We start from the raw sequence: 18,395 nt of genomic DNA, 5'->3' as shown, positions 1-18,395 counted from the left end.
TTTATGTGTGTGGGTGGGTATGTGTGTGTACTTATGTGTATGTGTATGTATGTATGTGTATGGATATGTATATATGTACGCATAGGTGTGAGTGTATGTGTATGTGTGTGTATGTATGTGTATATCTATCTTTATGTATGCATGTATGTGTACATGTGTGTGTATGCATGTGTATGTATGTGTATATGTATGTATGTATATCTATCTTTATGTATGCATGCATGTGTACATGTGTGTGTATGCATGTGTATGTATGTGTATATGTATGTATGTATATATGTATATATATAATGTATGTGCGAGTGTATATACATATATATGTAGGTGGGTATGTATGTGCATATACATGTATGCATTGATCTCTTTCTTTTGTTTTTTTTTTTGTTTTTTTATGTTCTCTTTTCTGTTCTCTTTCTGCCCCTTTCCTGTCCTTTCCGGTCGGGTCCAGCAGCATAAACTCTGTAATACAAGCTATTATCCAAAACAAATTGAAAAATAAAATAAGAATCAAGAAATACAAGGGGATCATTACATCTACAAAAGTTCCCCTTGGCAAAATAAATTTGCTCAGCAGAACACAGCATCCAGAACATCAGTCTGCTTGCTTAAATGCTGGACAAGACAAAAAAAAAAAATAAAAAAAATAAAAAAAATTAAAAAAATTAAAAAAAAACAGGCGAAGCACTCATTGAACACAAACAAATCACACCTTTATTAAACTATAGCTTCAAATTTTGCAAATGTCCAAGGTCTTTAAAGGTTTAGAACAGCAAACATTTAATTAACATTGTTTTGCATTTGCTTCTGCACACATCTGCAACAAAACAAAGTTAAATATGCAAAGACAGACAGGATAGATGTGCTCAGAAGACAAAATTTCAGGCTGGTAGCTCAGAATTCACTAGCATTTACCAAGCACTTACTTGTTTGACTTAATGGATGAAGAAAACCTTTGGGACTTTGAAGAAGACAGCTTTTCCAGTTTATGCCTCACTGATCACATTGATAGAGGGTAGTTTTCCAGTCACTTTGAGGCCGAGGGAACACACAATCTAACAAATGTTGATGCAAAGTCTCGTCAGATTAATGACTTCATAAGCATTGGAATGAATGATCATAATTTGAGGAGTGTAATTAATCATTGTAACACGTGTAATTGAAATAATGAAAGTGTAGAAAGTACTGTTAATCATCCCCCCACCCTCATTGACATGGCAGATCATTCTTAAAAAGCAGCTTAAAAAGTCACAAGTTAGTTTTAAAAAGCATCAGTGTGAAAATAAACACAAGCAGCGACTTTTAAGAGCCAGCATATCAGAAAAACTGGACATTTTTCCGAAAAAAAAAAAAGAAATCTAATCATTCAATCAAAAAAATCATTTTTAACAATCCTAACAATAGATACTATTTCCATTTTTTTTTTTTAGAACATTTAGGTACTAAGACCATGATGTTTTCCTAAACTTAATCATTTTCTAATTTTTTATTCGCATTTTAATTCCGAAATATTTAATTCCTCTATTATGTAAACCTTCATTCCGCCTTAAGTTAATTCCAGTCGTTCTGAGCATGCTCGTTACCTTGTCCTGCCCCGATTACGCACTTTGTTTTGTCTCTCGTGTTCGGTGGTCTATCTTTCGTCTCCTTCTCAGTTGTTGCAGAAAGTGAAGTAGTATGCTTGTGTTGAGCTGCTACTTCACATTTATAATAAAATTAGAGGCAACACTGGTACTTATTATGTAGTTTTTACAAGTTAACGACTGAAAAGAAGAGAAGCAGGGAGCCAACTTTGTTTATTTCCGGTATACGTCATACTTCTGTAAAATCAGAACCCTTACCAACCCGCCGCTCTAAAGAGGAATAAAGTGAGGACATGTTTCATGTTCATTTGGAATTATTATTTTCATGTAAACTCGTAGGAGAATACGTTAATTCCAAATTATTTAATTTCGAATAAAAAAACATCATGTAACCGTACCTATTGAGTTCTTGCTGATAAGCAGCAAGTAGGCTACTAATGAATCCCAGTACAGTTAACTGGTGTGGAGGTTGGACCAGAATGCCAGGTGTGATGACTTAGCAGTTAACTGTGTGACGTGTCAGAAGGGTCGTCATGCGAACGTCTTCTGTAAGGCTTGAAAACGATTTGAATAAAATGGGAAAATAAAGTAGTTTTGCTGAATTTAGCACCTGAAACCATTTTCTCGCTCAGAAAAAAGGCCAAATACTGATTTTAATATGGCTCAAGCAATAACTTTACTGTTTCTGTTAAATTTGTTAAAAAACAACAACTAAAACATGTTACTTCCTCAGAGTAACATCTTTACATCATGTATTAATTGTGACTGCTTAAGTTTTGTCACATGGGTATCAGGTCTTGTAATACTTGAACCCTTTTTGTGAGGTTGGAGTATGAGTATACACAGTGATGTACATATACAGACTCAGACTGCACACACTCCTATCTTCAGTCATTGGAACTACATGACTTCGCCATGCTGGTCTACATGCTCACTGAAGCCAGAATAAAACAAAAACGCACCATAAGACCGAAAATCCAGCAAACAAAGTGCAACAGTGTATAGGTACAAAAATAAATAGGTGTAATTTTTTGAGGGGTGGCGATATTGAGATTTAGGATGGAGGCTGATGGAAAAAGCACTTCATGGACAGCCTTTTCAATGACCCCTGAAAAAATTAGCAAAGTTATGTTCCTGCTGCAGTTTCTGCCATCCAAAATACCCAAACAGAGTGAGATGTTCTGTCTACAAGCAGACCACATACTGCTGCAAATTTATTCAGCAAATACTGACTGCTGTGCTGCATCCCTCTCATCTTCTATATTGAGTTCCTTTTGATATGGAACTTCAAATGTAGGAACATGCTCAACTGTTTTTACTTTGCTCTGTTCCATGCTTTAAATTTTGGTAATATAGATGGTTATATAGTGGCTTGCAAAAGGGTTCACTCCCTTGGTTCTGTTTGTCACACTTGACTATTTTTATGTAAAAATTGTAATTAAAATAGACTTGTTTATGGAGTGATTTTATAAGATAATAAAAAAAAAGAATACAAAGAAAGTAAAACTCGGTCAAGTAAAATGAGATTATAAACAACAACATATAAAATCAGACTCTATGAATCCCTTAAGATCCGTTGCCATAATTAACCCTTTTCTTTGGTTTAAACCTAACAAATCCATTTTAATTTTTGTCAGTTTTCTAATTTTGTTTAGACTTCAGCTTAGTTTGAATTCAGATGGACAAAGTACTATGTGTCATGATGTTGAGGTGTTTGACCCACATGCATTAGAAGCAAATCCTGGAGATTTAGAAAAGGTTTTATTGAGGAATGAGGAGTGTGGTTTCTGGGAAATCCAGAGGCTTGTTTCATTGAAATGACAGATAAATGAGTGGAGGTATGATGGAGAAGAAATCTTGGAATTTCACTTGTTGGTGGATGTAGAGGGGGCTCTCCTGAATGGGCTTAATCTGGGACACATGGAAGGTTGGATGAATGTGCATGTGAGCAGGGAGGTGAAGACAGACAGAAGAGGGACTGATGACGGAGAGGATTTTGTTGGGACCAATAAATCTAGGGGAGAGGTTTTGGGACATGGACTTCAAGGGAATGTCACGGGACGACAACCACACCTTCTGGCCAGGAGCATATCGAGGAGCAGGGGTCATCTTGCGATCAGCAAATCTTTTTTTCTGAGCCAAGGTGCGGTGGAGATAGGCAACCAGTGTTGATCCAGATGTGCCTGCAGTGGCAAATGTGATGTCGAACCGAGGTAACAGAGATATCTGTTTCATCGGCAGGGAAAAGGGGAGGCTGATAACCAAGGGAACCCTCAAAAGGGGTCAGGCCTGTGGCAGAGGAAACATGCGAGTTGTGAGCATATTCGATGTTGACTCCAGCAGATGTTGACTCCAGGATGAATGATCAGTGGATGTAAAACAGCGGAAGGTAACTTCCAATTCCTGACTCATCCTTTCCGTTTGGCAGTTGGACTGAGGATGACACCCAGATGTGAGACAGACATTGGCACCTAATGCAGAACAGAAATAGGAGCAGTGACTGTGGTGGAAAATACTCGTAAGAAAAATATTTGAAAATAGATTTATATGTAGGATATTAAGTAAAAAGGAAGCTTGAAAGACAACCTTTATTCTTCAACACAGCCTGAGACCATGACAAGTTTTGGTATTATTTCTCTAAAGGTGTAAAGTGTAACAGGATTTCTACAACTATCTAATCACTTCATTAAACTAACTCTATCTTGTTTATTCTCTTAGAATGAACCATTTATGTCTACTTGCTGTATATCAGGGTTGCCCAAAGTCGCTCCTCAAGGGCAGTTGTCCAGCAGGTTTTTGATGTATCCCTGCTCCAACATACCTGGCTTCCATTGGATTAATCCAACAGCTAATGGAGTTCTGAACAATGAGCGATTAGTTTGAGTCAGTTGTGTTGGAGCAGGGACACATGGGAAACTTGCAGAGTTGTGGCCATTGAGCACCGCAGCTGGGCATCCCTGCTGTATGTATTTGTAGCATCATTTTACTATGGCGTCTCTGAATGGACAAGTCTGGAAGAACTTTAACCAGTGACATCCACTGTCTGTACACACCTATAGATGGCATTTACAGCAATTTCCGTGCCCATTTTTACAAGTATATGTCAGTAATTCTTACAAACTCTACATTTAAATAATACAATTATTCATGCTCCTTGACTGGTGTTTTGTTCAAACCTGTTACCACTGATTTTCCATCTGATTCAGGTGTTATTTTTTACTTTTTCCCTGTTTCCCTGTTTCTAAAATGGCTTCTTGACAGCCACCCATTCATGATGAGGTTTCAGTCAACCCAGATACTAAACGAGTAGATGACTCTATTGGTCTTTTTTCTTGTCTTTGAAAGATTTTGTCTATTTTTTTATTGTAGAATTATATTTAATTTTGTTTTCTACTTGACCAGTTATCTCATATAATTTTAATAAATTTAAAAAATAATGAAAATAATTAAATTTAATGAGAGGTGTTTTTGCATTTTATTGCATCCATTATTATGAAGGTGAATGTAGTGCATGAAGTGTACCGCAATGTGTACACAAATGTAAAGGCAAAACCCCAGAAAAATGCTTATAATTTTCTGGTCAAAAGTGTTTGATTCAGTTTATGAATAGAAAATAAAACAAAATATCTAAATAAATGAAACACAATGGGGCATGACAAGATGTAAGTGGAAGAGCGCATCTATATTTTATAATTTATGCTCATTAATCAAATGACAACATTCCAGTGATCTAAAACTGTCAGATCTATATTTGGAAATAAACGAATTTTCAAAGCTTAGCACCAAAACTGATTTGTAACGCCAAACAGATCAAAATCCAACGAACTGTTTCTTTTCCACATTTATATATACACACACACACACACACACACACACACACACACACACACACACATATATATATATATATATATATATATATATATATATATATATATATATATATATATATGTGTACAATATATTTGTACAATATATATGTACATATACATTGAATTGCAAATTCTCTAAATTGACTGACCATTTACAGCTTTAGATGTATTAAGTGCTGTTAAAGTTTACCTGGGAATTTGAAAGTTCAACACACTTTGGACAACATCATTCTTGCAAGAACAATATTGCTAAATTCATAGTTGAAAATGTCTGATGTACAATGACTCTCGATCAATGCAAGTGTATGGTTGCTGGGATTACTGGGACTAGTTAATTGGTTTTCAAACTGGCAACAAAAAGACTGTAATAAAATGATGATTTCAAAGCAATAAACAAAGCTATTATAAATAACATGGCTCTGAGAAATGTGATCAACAGAATTATGTAGTTTGTCAGAATGAAATATGAAATATGAAATTGAATGAAATAAAGATTAGATTTTACTTCTGCTGTTTGACATATTTAAGAAGAAAGAAAATATTCTTTTAGATAATTTATCAATAAAAAGTAAGAAAAAGATTTGCATGATCAGTAAATGTGGTTTTCAAGCTGACTGCGATGAAGCCGAAGCAACATTTAGTTTAAAACATTATGCAACATTTATGTAGGCAAACTTTTATCATGACCTTAAAAGCACCCAACACGTATCAAACGCCAAGATTTTATTAAATAATTATAAATGTAACATTAAAATGTTAATGCAGTGTGATGGATAAACTTGTACAAATTGTAATATATGTTTGGAGTCTGACAAATAAATCAAGACTAGTGGAAAGATTAAGATGTTTTTTCAGATCAGATGTTAGATATATATATATATATATATATATATATATATATATATATATATATATATATATATATATATATATATATATATATATATATATGTGTGTGTGTGTGTATATATATATATATATATATATATATATATATATATATATATATATATATATATATATATACACACACACACATATATATATATATATATATATATGTGTGTGTATATTTTTATATATATATATATATATATATATATATATATATATATATATATATATATATATGTATATATATATATGTATATATATATATATATGTATATATCCCTCTCATGTCGAGTGACAAGAAAAGCTACTACAGCTAAATACCTGCAACGAGTGAGGCAAGTACTGAGAAATCAGCTCAATTGCAAGAACAAGATCCGACCAATTAACAGCTACGCCCTTCCAGTGATCAGATACCCTGCTGGGATAATAAACTGGCCAAAGAAGGAAGCTCAGACCACGGATGTCAAAACACGGAAGCTGCTCACCATGCATGGAGGGTTCCAACCCAAGTCCAGTGACTAGACACTAAGCACAAAGAAGGGGGTTGGGGACTAGTGAGCATCAGGGCCACTATCCAAGATGAAACAGCCAAGCAAAACATTCAGACAATGGATTCTGGAGGAACACGAGATGGAAGAACCATCATGGGAAGAAAAGCCCCTGCATGGGATATACCACCAGCAGATCACCGAAGTGGCCGACATAAACAAGTTCTATCAATGGCTGGAGAGGGCTGGACTGAAGGACAGCATAGAGGCACTAATCATGGCAGCACAGAAGCAGGCCCTGAGCACCAGAGCGATCGAGGCCCAAACCAGGCAGGATCACAGGTGCAGACTATGCAAAGGAGCCCCTGAAACAATACAGCACTTCATAGCAGGGTGCAAGATACTAGCAGGCAAAGAATACATGGAGCGCCATAACCAAGTAGCTGGCATAGTGTACAGGAACATCTGTGCAGAATATGAACTGGAGACCCTTAAGTCCCAGTGGGAAACTGCCTCCAAGGTGGTGGAGAATGAAAGGGCTAAGATCCTCTGGGACTACTACATCTAGACAGATAAAATGGTGGTGGCCAACCAACCGGACATAGTGATCATGGAAGAGTAGCAAAGGAAAGCCGTAGTGATCGATGTATCAATCCCCAACGATGGAAATATCAGGAAAAAGGAGCATGAGAAACTGGACAAGTACCAAGGCCTCAAAGAAGAACTGGAGAAGGCCTGGAGGGTGAAAGCAACAGTAGTACCCATAGTGATCAGAGCACTGGGGGCCATGGCTCAAACAGATACCTGTTGAAACATCAGACATTTCCGTCCAGAAAAGCACAGTCCTAGGAACAGCTAAGATACTGTGTCGGACCCTCAAGCTCCCAGGACTCTGGTAGAGAACCCAAGCTTGAGAGATGAACAGCCACCCACTCTATCCTAGGGAGATGGGAGGGGTGGGTGAGGGAGGAGTTTTTTTTATAGTATATATAGAGCTAAACAGGTTAAACAGGTTGTTAGAAACTTCACACTGAGATTTTTCATTTTTCTTCATAAGAAACTCAAGATTTGGTGAGTCTGTGTGAATTGTGGCCTCCGTTTAGCTGATCTTAGCAGACAGGACTGGCACCTGGTGTGGTCTTCAGCTGCTTTAGACCATCTATTTTAAGGGTCAATGTGTTTCGCATTCAGAGACAGTTTTCTGCATACCTTTGGGTGTAACCAGTCCTTATTTATTTGAGTTCCTGTTACCTTTCTGTTATCTCCTACTCCGTCCTCTGACAGATATTTTCTCTTTTTCATTCTCCACAAAACCTAGAGATTGTAGTGTGTATGCGCGCGTGTGTGTGTGAAAATCCCAGTAGATAAGCAGATTTTGAAATAAAATAGAGCAACATAACCAGTACCAACAACTGTGCCCTGTTCAGACACTAAAGGCCTTTCTTTCCCCATTCTGATGTTCAGTTTGGACTTCAGGAAAGTCATCTTCAGCATTTTAAAAGGAGTTACTGCCTTGTAATCAGCAGATAAGATGTTTGTATGATTTATCTGGGACTGGGTGTCATCATATTGCATGTTATGACTTATTCCAACTTGTTGCAAATTCTCTGTACTTTATTGTATCGGCTCGGAAATCAGACTCCATGTTATGTTTTTACTGCAAGTTTGAAGATGATCATTTTAAAATTTTGCCTCCTGACAATGAATAAATAAGTTTAAACAACAGGTGTGGGTTTTAGATACACTGCTAAAAGAGGCTACTCACATGAGCAGAAGACATTATATCAGTATTTTCGGTTTTAGTGCTTAAATATTTTCTTGAAGTTTGTATTTATCTGTTTTTAGAACAAGATTTATTCCCAATATTTCTTTACATTTGGAGAAGAACTCACATACATCATTTTGCAGGTTAGTTTGAAGTGAGCTGTAGCTTTTTGAAAGTAATATTGTAATAGAAGTGGAACATTAAAGGTGCCAGCTGCAGTGTGACACACATAAAAAGCCTGTGAAAAGTTGGGCAAATGAGATGAAATGTTTGCTCAAGTGGGAGGACCTGCACACCAAAGAGCTCCCATACAGGATTTTATTTTGCTGTTGTGACGTTTCAAGCTCTTTGGTGTGCGGCTCCATCCTTCTGTTTTCATGTCTGCTGTCATCTGATCCAGCACCCAATCCAATGGATTTTTGGATGTGTGCAGCTTCTCTTAGGTTTTTTTCTGGTGGGAGGACCCCATGTTGAAGCAAAGCGAGTGGGCGACATTGAAGGAGTATTTTGGTTACATGTAATGCTCCGGGAAAGTTTCTGAGTGGGAGAAAGTTGAGCTGTTGCCTGGAGAAATGCTAATTTCAGCAACCATTAAAACATTCTCAGGTTCTGTGATCTTCAAATTTACAGAAGTCCTTATGGCAAAGTAGTTCATCTGTGAGGGAACCCAGAGGCAAATAAAAACAACCATAAAACAGTGTAGTTAAGATGATCCCATTATAAAAGGATGTGTAACACCCAATATTCGGAAATTAGAATTAATTGTTGGAAGCATGAAGCATAAAATAGCTGCACAGATGATCTTTCCATGTGAGATGTTTTCTTTGGTCTGGTTTGGGTCCATATCAAACAACTTGACACTATAAAGAACAAGATGGATGTTTTCTACGTGGGATAAATCAGATTATGGTTGAACCTTTGTCAGAATATCCACAGTTTTACAGTCAACATAAGCTTGATGCAAAATGTCAGTCCATCTTACTCTACATTAAAGGTAGGGTACCTATTCTTATTATACCTACTCATCTATCTATCTATCTATCTATCTATCTATCTATCTATCTATCTATCTATCTATCTATCTATCTATCTATCTATCTATCTATCTATCTATCTATCTATCTATCTATTAGGGGTGGGAAAATCAAATAAAAAAATCAAAAATTGGGATTTTTTTGCTTCACAATTTTAAAATCGATTTTTTGTTAAAAAAACTTTTTTTTTTCAAACAAATAAAAATAATCCCTTATAAAGTTTTTGTCATTTTTATTGTATTTATTGATCTTTTTGTCTTTTTGTCCTTTTGATCTTCTTGGGCGTAATAGTGTTGTGTTGTTGTTTTTTCCTCATTGATATCAAGAAAAATGACAAGCAAAAAAAAAAAAAGTTTTATACATTTATTTTGTTTTTAATCTAAAAAATCAGCAATATTGAGGAATTGTGAGAATCGCAATTTGAATTGAATTTGCACCCAAAAAAATCAGAATTCAATTGAATCGGGACAAAAGCATATCATCACAGCCCAACTATATCTATCTATCTATCTATCTATCTATCTATCTATCTATCTATCTATCTATCTATCTATCTATCTATCTATCTATCTATCTATCTATCTATCTATCTATCTGTCTGTCTGTCTGTCTGTCTGTCTGTCTGTCTGTCTGTCTGTCTGTCTATCTAGTCTGTCTGAGTGAATAATTTATGAACTTAGTAATATAAAAATAAAAGCAGTTTTTAATTAATATTTAATACTTGGCCTATTCCTCAGAGCAAAGGAAGCATGTCCTGACAGACAGATTCCCTGGAAACATTTGACTTACAGCACTTCCTCCATAACCAATTATTCTAATAGAAAGAACCCGCTGCAGCTGACTTTTCTTCAAGAAAAAGACGGCAGAAACACGTCTGCTACATTTATACTTATATAATTTCCGATAAGCCTTATTATCAGCTTCAGAGATGAACACTGCGGAGAAAAGTGTGTCACCTTTCACACAACAGATTTCTCCCTTTTGCTCCGTGTTTTCCCACCTTTCTGAGCAGAACAGCGGTTACCTCTTTTATCCTCACACCTAGCCTCTCAGAAAAAGTAAGATTTTATTTGCCAGATATTGTGTTATCTTAATGTTTCTGTCTGAAATGAAAGTTTACACGTGTAACTGTGTATTTTACAAACAAACCATACATAATGGGCCTTTGATTTGCTTAAGCTGTCCTCAACCAAATGTGCGCCTAAACCAGGTTCACATTCGTGCACAAGTATGCCACACACACACACATACACACTGTGGTGTTAGTGATACACAACAGTGAACGCTGTAGTGTGGAGAGAAAGTGACTGATTGCCTAATTTTTTTCCCTTTTTTTTCCATCAGAGAGAAAGACAGCAGCAGAAGAGAGAGCTGTCATCTTTCCTCTGCTGGTGACAGGATATATATATAGCAAGTAGGTTCTCTTAAAAATCAAGATGAAAACATTTGCTTTGTTTCCAGAGAGTAGCTTTGAAACCTGCAGCGGGGAAAAGATGCTCCTTCATGTCTCCCTCAGTAAGCTGGAGAATAACGAACAACAAGAAGGTTCCTCTGAAATGCCTGACCTAATATTTGACAGATAGTCAAGAGATCTGTATCCAGGGACTTTTTTTTTTTTCTTTACAGGAATGATGAGATCAAATTTTATGTCTGAACCACTGGTCCTTATGGGAAACCGTTTCATTTCTCTTTGCACAATCAAAGGAAATGCCAGAACATAATCAGTAGTGATGACATCATATCGCTGTGTAGGAAAAAGTTCAGATAGAAAAGACAATTTTTCAGCTCCTGGAAATATTTCTGGACACTTCAGAATTCTTTATTGTTGCTCCATAATTTTGTCATTGTACTTGTGAAGGCTGCAAATTTTCTTTATTGCTCATTGCAACACACCCTGGAGCAAATGTGTTATGTGTGATGTTCGACTCAAAGTTACAACATGGGTTAATGCTTACAGCAACGTTGAATTAAAAAGGAGGGGGTTGTGCTGTTGTACAGAAAATATGATGGAGGATGGAGGACATAATGAGATCCACAAGAGTTTTTTTCTTTTTTTAATTTTTTTTATTTTTTATTGCGTTCTTTCATTGTAATTGACTAATTAACATCACCAAAAATACACAGCCTCTGTTTCCTGTTGGGTACAAAGACAAAAAAAAAAAAAAAAAAAAAAAATCCAAAAAGCAAAAAAACATGAGCAAGTGAGAGACCATGTGCTTGTGTGTGTGTGTGTGTGTGTGTGTGTGTGTGTGTGTGTGTGTGTGTGTGTGCACAGTTGCATTTGTCAGGAGACCAATTACATTTCCAAGTTGTACTGTACTTCAGCTGAAACACAATGAATCACTGGCCTTCCCTGATTTGGCTCCAGTAAAAACAAAAGCAAACCTTGGCTTTAGTGTTCATCCGCTCCTTTTTGGCGGGCTGCATGATTTACGCAAGATCTTTTCTGTGCAATGGCAGCTGCCTTGCTTGGCAGGTGAGGATGAAACAAAAATATTGATTGTGGGCCAACAAGTAGCTGCTTGACGTCCTGAATGGGCAGAACTTGGAAGTACACAGAGTAAAAAAAAAAAAAAGCTATATTGATTCTAACAACCAATCAAGAAACCAGCTGACTGACATGGACACCGCTGGTATGTAAAACACAGAGGATGATTCAAATATTAAATGGAGGAGCATTATAAGCATGATTTATGTGTCGTTTTAGATTTGCTGACAAATCCTCCCCCTTATCAGTTTACCTGTCTGGGAAGCTCAACGCATCCCACTTCTCCGAGGAGGTAATCTCTCAAAGTAATCTTTAAAATGCAAGAACACGGAGGGGGGAAAGCCCTGGCTCCATGAATGCACAACGCAACACACCAAACACTGTATGCAAGCGTCCATTAATCCTTGCTTGCGAGTAATCCCAAAGTGTTTATGTACTCGGCTAATCTTCCTCTCTTCTGCAGAAGGGACTGAGGACAAGGAGCCCAGGTAAGCCTCGTTCCCATACCACGGCCGTAATCCCAGTTCCAGATTTGATAGAGAGCAGCTGGAGAAAGGGAGAGAGGATTTAGTTGTTGATGTGTGTTTGTGTCAGATTTGTTGCATTTTACCAAATGCAGGATTTTAAACTGTTCGTTATTTCTTTCTGCAGGTCAGGATGCCATCTGCAATATAGTGTGATGTCGGTTAGTAAATTTAAGTAGCCAAATATGCTGCATAATAGTTTGCAGTTGAACAAATCTGTTAATAGTCTTAAATTAGCTGTGTTGACATTTTATCACAGCAGCCTATGTGATGCTTTGCCACAAAATAAACAAAAAGAGATAGATAATAGTAAAATGCACGATTCACTCGGTGCTTCTGCTGCTCAACGGTGATTCCTGCATAAAATGACAGTGTTTATCTCATGGATGTTCTCAGATTATTTTAAACTCTGTAAACACACAGAAAGGTACATGGGCTGGGGTCTTACAGTGGGAACAGGTGTGCCCAGCATACACAAACCTGAATACGCTTATTGGACATTAGTATTACAAAAATAAGAGCAAGCTGAAGACTCAGCTCTTCAAGGAGCACTTCCACACTTGGTATAGCTATATTTATTGGAAAGTTGGAGAACCCAGCCCAGTTCTTTGCAACAAACTTTATGGTATTAATTCTTTGTATTATAACATAGGCGGTATTATGGGGTGGGAAGGGAGTAAACAAAAAAAAAAAAAAACAAACAAAAAAAAAAAAAAAACTGTAGCACTTCAAGGAAGGATCTGCGTCCAACTGGACAGTCCACTAATGTCCTCTACTGTTTGATTTCGTGTTTGTGTTGTTGCTCATATGTAAGTCGCTTTGGATAAAAGCATCTGCTAAATGACTGTAGAATAGAATAGAATAAAACATAGAGGCTACATTTGAATAGCTTATCAGCCAATCACATGACAGCAACTCAATGCATTTAGGCATGAAGACATGATCAAGATGACAAGCTGAAGTTCAAACTGACCATTAGGATGAAAGAAAAAGGAGGATTTAAAAAACTTTAAATGTAGGAAGCTTGTTGATACTGGACAGGCTGGTCTGAGTATTTCAGAACCTGCTGATCTATTGGGATCTTCAAACAAAACCATCTATCAGGTTGATGAAGAAAAGTCTGAAAAACAGAAAAAGTTCAGTGGAACACGGCCCACAGGAGAACAAGCAGACTAGGAGATTACAGAAATACAAAAGCAACTCCAAAAACCACTAGTTATAACCTGAGCACGCATAAAATGATTTCTGAATGCACAAGACATGGGATGTTGAAGCATGATGGGCTACAGCAGCAAAATAAAAACATGGCAGGAGCCTCTTCTTCCAGCTTAGAACAGGAAACTGAGGCTAAATTCACACAGGCTAAATGAATTAGTTCAACGAAAGGTTGGAAAAATGTTTAGTTCTGAGGAGTCTGCAACAATGACGGGGTCAGAATTAGGTGTAAACAACATGAAAACAAGGATCCATCCTGTCCTTCAACTTTAGGCTGGTTATGGCGGTGTAATGGTGACATGGACATTTGTCTGAGTACTGTTTCTGACCATTTCCATCCCTGTATGACCACAGCGTACCGTCTTCTGGTGGCCACTTCCAGCAGGACAATGCACCATGTGACTGAACCCAATAATCTTCAACTGGTTTTACTCAACATGAAAACGAGTTCACTTTACTCCAATGACCTCCGCAGTCACCAGATCTGCAGTTATGTCATGCAAAATGAAGGCAGTACTGAAGGCAAAGGCGGTCCATGTTAGTGTGTGCAAGACGGGCCCTGATAAAGAGCCCAGTGAGCGTATATTTGGTAAACATACATTTAAATAATGCAAGATGTTTAACTGTGCCGTAGATCATCACTTTCCCATCTTCATTATTTATTTACAAGAATTAAAGTTAATACAACTGTACAAAAATAAACACATGCAGCTTTGAAAGTTGCATTAGAGGTGCATAAAGGGACAGAACGATCTCTTTTCCTTCTATAAAGGATGGTCTGATCCTTCCTTTCCTGAAGGAGAGAGAGAAGAAAGCACTGAGGTCCATTTTCTTAGTAACTGAAGAATCCCCTCAATTTTTATTACGGCTTCAACTCAGACAAGTCAAGGTCATTTCACTCAGTTATGAACCTTCACAAGCATGAAAACAATTTGACAAAAAGCCGGCAGAGCGACCTAAACTCGGCGTCACACCAGTGGATGACAGCCAGTTGATTGGCCTTTACTTGTATATGTGTATATATAGTAGACGACAGTGTAAGGTGGTTTGTGTGGTGAGTGTGTATTAATGTGTGTGAGACACAGACAGAGACACAGAGAGGCCAGTCTTCCTGACTCCAGGGGCCCAGAGGCTCTCTGACCTATTTCTGCCTGGGAGTAGCTGCTTCATCATAAGCAGTCACCACCACCACACCTGGGCTGAAACTCTTTGTGTGTGTGTGTGTGTGTGTGTGTGAGAGAGAGAGAGAGAAAGCATGTCCGCTTGTGTAACTCGAGTATTGCCGTCCATATCTTTAGTGCCCGCTGGTGCTCTTCCCTTCCTTTCAATCTCTCTCAGGTGCCGCTTACTGCGATGTCCACTGCTGAGTGTTACTGTATCTGCACTCGCAGCAGGACATACACACACATGCTCACTCACTCAAACCCACGCACACACACCCACGGAGATCTTGGAACACCGAATGTGTTTGCAGCAGGGTAAACCTGATTTAAACAGCCAGCAAGAGAAGGCCTAATGATGGATGATGAGACCGGAATATCCGCAACCACAGCAAAATTACACAAACAGGTTATCTGGGACCTCAAGGCACTGAGCTGTTTTTTTATTTTTTACATGGCAGAGGAACACTGCTCAGATCTCACACCCAGGGCCATTAATAAAAAAACAAAACAAAAAACAACTATATCCCATTTCTGTAGGTGCCAGCAAACCTGGGCACAGATTGGCAAAAACAAAACCACCTATCCATACCTGCTCACCCTCTTTCACTCTTCTGCTGCTCCATCTTTGCTTCTCACTAGCTCTCTGGTGCTACGGAGAGAAGTTTGTGCTGAACTGCTGAGGAGGCAGGCAGGTAAGCAGGCACATCAGCAGCGGGGCAGAGGTGCTGTTAGTCTGATGAGCAGTAAAGCTGTCAACACCAAAATAGCTTGGAAGAGATGCATCCCCTCTCATGTTTACCAAGCTGAGCTTCATTCGGATTCCCGCTTAATGCACTCTGAAACATACTGTGTGCAGCCACATCTTTAAGAGCTATAAAGATTTTGAACTTAAAAGCGTGACATATATTGAATGTGATGCACGACTATGACACGCTAAAGCTAGTGTCATAGATCTTTGGGAGTGTCAGGAGGGGTATTTCAACTGCTTAAAGCTGTGTTTGTTGTTGTGAAAAAGCAATAGACGGAATAAATGTGTATTTGAACCAAAAGTGTGGTTGGAGTCCTTCCCACTGACGTAAGCCGGAGAGGAGTATTCTCATAGAGAACAGTGATGTAATGCAGTCAACCTCCTTCTTTTTGCGCTTCCTCCTCCTCTTGGTTTCACTGTTTCTCCCTCCCTACCAGTCCCCTTTCTCTCTGTTCGTTTCTCTTGTTTTTCTCGCTTTCCTTTTTGTCTTGGCAAGCTACTGCTTCTGCTCCTCTGGGAACACTGAAATTGAACCCAACAGCGCCCTCGTTTGGTCAAAACTGGGAAGTGCGTCAGGAGATGCAAGCTGCACTCATTTTTTCTCTCCGTTCATGTCCTCGTGCATCCATCTGTCCGTAAGTGAGCTGCACATTGCTCCTCCTCTCCTCCATTTGAAACAAAGATTTTTTTCCATTCGGTTGCCAGTTGCTGTCTAACATCGCCCAGATCCGTCTTTGAATGGCTTGTTAGATGTTTTCTACACCCTGGCAGTTCTTTTCTCGAGCTGACTTTCAGAAACGTGAAACATTTATTAGACTCAAGTCCCCACCAGGACTCCAACACTATTACTTCTCCTCCTCCTCTCCTCCTCTTCTTTTCTTCTGTCCTTGTTTTTTCTGTCTTCTTCAAAGAACAACCATCAGCTACGATTGTCGCTGGGAGACCCCGGAACAAGACGGATGAAACTCCTGGCCTTCCTCTAGCTTACCATCATGCTGTAAAGAGAAAGAAAATCTGCACATATGAATTACGTAACAGTTAGCACTCAAGATGGTCACTTGAAGGTTTAGCTGCTTTCCTGTTTGGCCTCCCAGACAACCCTATATTTAAAAAAAAAAAGAGATGAAAAAAAAGAAAAACAAATAAGCAAACACAAAGACACTTTGTGATTCTTCAGCTGCATGAATCATCCGCCAGTAACACAAATCCTTTTACCTTTCTTTTCCAAGAAAACTGCAAAAGGAAGGAAGGAAGCAAATGCCAGTGCACACATTGACACACTCTCAACCATCCCAAGGAGGTGGCACTTGCATTCATCTGCTGGCCAATAATCTGCCTCTGCACAACATGGAAGCTCTTGTCAGGCATCTTAGCAAACAGGATGAGTAAGCACATGGCTCTATATATAAATCCTAGAAGGGAACTGGAATTAACACCGGATAAGCCAAACACCAGCTACTGGTCAACACAGCAGTCACATGAGACTGTAATATTAGACAAATGAATCTTTGCATACTGAGTACCAGAAAGCTGGCACATGTGACAATGCTGGAACATTTGGCTCTTAACAACATCAACAGGACACTGAGAGCCTTTTTTTTTTTACAGCTCAGAAGGACTGCAGACAACAACTCTGAAGGGTAATTCAAAGCCTTCTGGACAAAATAACATGAGGTGAATCATATACCAAGGAGATGCTCTGTGGATGCCTGAGCTGCCTCAAACACATCATCACAAAAAGTAGCTCCTGATACCGGTCCCAGAGTGCAGCAATACTCATCTGAATACCAGCAGAATGAAACAGCGAGTCAGAGATCCAGTTCACCAAGATACACAGCAATGGTACAATATCAGGATGTCATTGTTCCTGAATAGATGTGGCAAAATACCAAAGAAAAGGGAAATAATCACAACTAAACAGGCTGAGGTAGAGGGGTACATAAGAGATGTTCAAGGCACCAACAAATAGCAACCATGAAAATTATGCAGGCAAGTCGGCCAAAATGAGCACCTACAAGTAAGTAAGTAAGTAAGTATGTAAATGTTATTTAAGTCCATTAAATGAAGTCCAAACCATCAACAGGTATATCCTGCCACTTAATAAATACCTTGATGGTGTAATTATCTGACCAAAGGAGCACAAATGATGAAGTTTCTCCCATTTCACACATTTCAGGGTGAAAAAAAAAAACAAAAGTCAAGAATTACATCAGGGAAGATGTCCCACAGTGATGAACTGCCGAGTAAATGCCTCAGGCTGCAGAAATGCAGATCAGGAAAAGGAGAAAGAGAGAAAATATTATCGAGGGTTAAAAAGTGTACACCTGACAGACTGAAGAAATGGCTGCTATACCGGAATCTGGGTAGCCTGAAAGACACCAGGAAGACACGGAACTAAGGCTTCTACCACACACGAAAAATCCAGCTTTTCTCTGCAAAGTGACCAAAGCTGGGGAGTTCAGCACATGCTGTAGGTAGCAGAGGGTAAAATGTAAGCAAGTACAGCACACATGAAGTATTACCAAGCAGCTTGAACTCTGTAAAAATGCAAAAGTGGGAAGTAGTGGAAAATGAAAGACGTAACATGCTGTGGCGCCGAGAAACTGGGGCGCTCTGATAAGCAA

This window comes from Telmatherina bonti (genome assembly GCF_933228915.1).
Source record: "Telmatherina bonti genome assembly, chromosome: 3".
NCBI lineage: Eukaryota > Metazoa > Chordata > Actinopteri > Atheriniformes > Telmatherinidae > Telmatherina > Telmatherina bonti.
This window is presented reverse-complemented; position numbering follows the sequence as displayed.